Source organism: Halichoerus grypus, chromosome 12 (genome assembly GCF_964656455.1).
Source record: "Halichoerus grypus chromosome 12, mHalGry1.hap1.1, whole genome shotgun sequence".
NCBI lineage: Eukaryota > Metazoa > Chordata > Mammalia > Carnivora > Phocidae > Halichoerus > Halichoerus grypus.
In genome coordinates, this window is record NC_135723.1 from 42,346,117 (window position 1) to 42,349,064 (window position 2,948).

Sequence of the window (2,948 nt, forward strand, 5' to 3'; positions counted from 1 at the left end):
GAAAAAGAGAGGGGCAAACCAAGAAACAGACTCTTAACTACAGAGAACAAACTGATAGTTACTGGAGGGGAGGTGGGTAGGGGTAGAGATAGGGGGTGAGGTTGGAGGACGGGTTAAACAGGTGATGGGTAATAAGGAGGGCACTCGTGATGAGCCTTGGGTGTTGTATGTAAGTGATGAATGACTAAATTCTATGCCTGAAACTAATATCGCACTGTATGTTGACTAGCTGGGATTTAAATAAGAACTTGAGAAAAAAATAAAATACAACACTTGTATCTTAAATGAATGAATGAATGAATGTAGTTTTTCTAGGCTGAGACTTGGTTTAGCATCACACATTATCCTTGAGATTAGTGAAAGTTAACACAATCATGTCCTGAGAAGATCAGGATCTTCAGTTCTTCTATGGTATTTTCCCTCAGAGGGGCAATAATAATCATCAGCATCCCCAATTTTAAGTGATACATTTTTATTCTTATTTTTGACATTTTAATCTATGGCTGGTATCTACATTATTTTAATTAGGGCACTAACTTGCTCTCCCATCGTTTCCTCCTGTCAGGCCACTTAGACCTGGGCTACTGAGGAGTCAATGCCTTGTTTTCTTGGCCTTTCTCTTGTCCATGTGTCAGGCTTTCAGAATGGTGTCTTCCAGTGAAAGCTCAGAGAGTATAAACACAAAATGGGTGTCAGGAACTTTCTAACTGTCCCGAAAGCAGTATCAGTGATCATTAATAGCCAAAAAATGATCACCATTGCTTCTCTGCCTTTTGACTAAGATCAAGTATAGTATTTGTCCTTATCAGTTTAATATCTGACACATCCTCCATCATAGGACAATATACTAAATGGATTTTTGGAGCAGGGAGATGGAATAGGAGCTTGCTCTGTACACTCCATGCATCAACCTGGTGTCATGATACTTCTAGGAAAGGTGCACCCCCTTGGGGTTAAAAATCACAAGTTTGAGGAAGACACTTCCAGAAGGGGCTGTATTGGTTCCTTTGGGAAATGGTGGCAACACCTGGGACACCCAACAGTTAACAAAAAAAAGGAGGCAAATTAGCAAAGCACTTTAGTCAGGTTGCTTTGCTCAGCCCACCTTTCTTTTGATTTGAATATATCTATACCATCTGTTTGGTTGGAGTGTTTGGGCAAATTCCCTGAATTTCGTTCCTTCTGCCCTTGCCTTAATCCTGGACCTCTTTTGCCCTCCTTATGACAACACATCTAAAATTTCCCTGTCTTTAATATCTCTTCCTCATTCATCCTGCAGAGGATGGCCTTTGCCTTTTGAAAGTGCAGTTCACATTTGGTCTTATTCTTGCTCAGACACCTTTGGCAGCAGTCCATCTCCAAGTCATGGCCCCACTTTACATCTGTACCTGTTTCTCTGGGTTCTTCCCTCACACACCCTCTGATCCAGTCCAACTGGTACCCTTTGTGTTCCCAGAACATGCTGTCCCACATCCATGCTCTTATGAATTGAGTTCCCAGCATCTAGATACCTTCTCATTCTCATTTCTCCTCCTCAAAATCCTACCCACTTTTCAGGGCCCAAGTAAAAATTGATCTCTGTTATGGAGTCTACACCCATATTTGTGGTTAAAGAAGTCTCTCTCTTGCTTCTGTTTGTGTAGCACTTTGTACTAGTCACGGTGTGCTTTGTGTCTCATCTTCTCCACTAGGCCACAAGCTCTTAGGGGGTAGTTGTTTGGTGAGCCTTCCTGTCCACCTCCCGCAGTGCCCAGCATCACACCTTGTTGAGCAAAGGTGCTTAGAAATGCCTATTGGGCAAAATTAAAAGCAGGATGTGACATCAACTGTACAAGGACCTTTTCCTTGAATTAATCTGGAAACTAAAAATAGACTATCCTCAGAATGATTAGATAATGTACTTGAGATAAACTACTTATGTACAACCTAAAAGTGCATTTAAATGTTCTTTCTTTCTCTCTCTCTTTTTTTTTTTTTTTTTTTTTTTAGAAGAAACAGTTCCTTCAGATAGCTGATTTTGAAATAGATCTACGGGACATTTTATTTATGTATTTATTTATTTATTTTTTAAAGATTTTATTTATTTATTTGACAGAGACACAGCAAGAGAGGGAACACAAGCAGGGGGAATGGGAGAGGGAGAAGGGCTTCTCACGGAGCAGGGAGCCCGATGTGGGGCTCGATCCCAGGACCCTGGGATCGTGACCTGGGCCGAAGGCAGATGCCAAATGACTGAGCCACCCAGGTGCCCCTCTATGGGGCATTTTAATGGTCTGCATTTTAAAAAGATAGTCTTAAATTCCCTAATCAGGTAGGAAGGAAGGTTGGAATTATCCCTATAAAATGTATTCTGATTTCCAGTTTCCAAAAAGGCATCTGAAATAATAGGTATTGAGTGTGCCTGGGATGGTGCTCTGTAGGTGGCTTCATTAGCAGTGTCCTAAATACAGTTTTGCATCTAGATTGGTTTTGTTCAGGAGAAGCACAACTTTTGTTGGAAAGCCCAACTGCTGGTGCAGCGGGGCAATTGGAATGAGTTCTGTATGAGAGAGATCCTTCACAGAGAGAATGTGTATTTTCATCAAAATTCTAACTGCGTTGAAACTGTCATTCAAAGAGTTAACATCTGTGAAGAATAAAAAATGCAATGGAGAGGTTTCAGGCAAAGCATGGGGAGACTGATAAAATTATCAGTGAATTAAATTCAGACAGATGGCTTTGGAAAGGAATGAAGTACGCAAACCTTATGTAGAGTGTAATGACTCTCACTCTGACAGGGGCTTTGTCAACAGGGTAAGCAGGTTTTCTTTCTTCCTTCCTTCCTTCCTTTCTTTCTTTCTCTCATTCTCTCTCTCTTTTTTTTTTTTTTAAACTGGATTTTAAAGCAGTTGGAAGTCAAATTTTTCTCCTTTTCTGAAGATGTTATTTAGTACCTAAACAAAAACAAC

The 2,948-nt window shown here is 40.6% G+C and overlaps 1 non-coding gene across 1 annotated transcript; it reads left to right on the forward strand.

The window, feature by feature from the left end:
• The first annotated feature begins 757 nt into the window (after window positions 1-757).
• LOC118532017 (U2 spliceosomal RNA) lies at window positions 758-948 on the forward strand. Its single transcript, XR_004915510.1, has one exon. It is a non-coding gene; the product is annotated as a U2 spliceosomal RNA (small nuclear RNA).
• The last annotated feature ends 2,000 nt before the right edge of the window (window positions 949-2,948 follow it).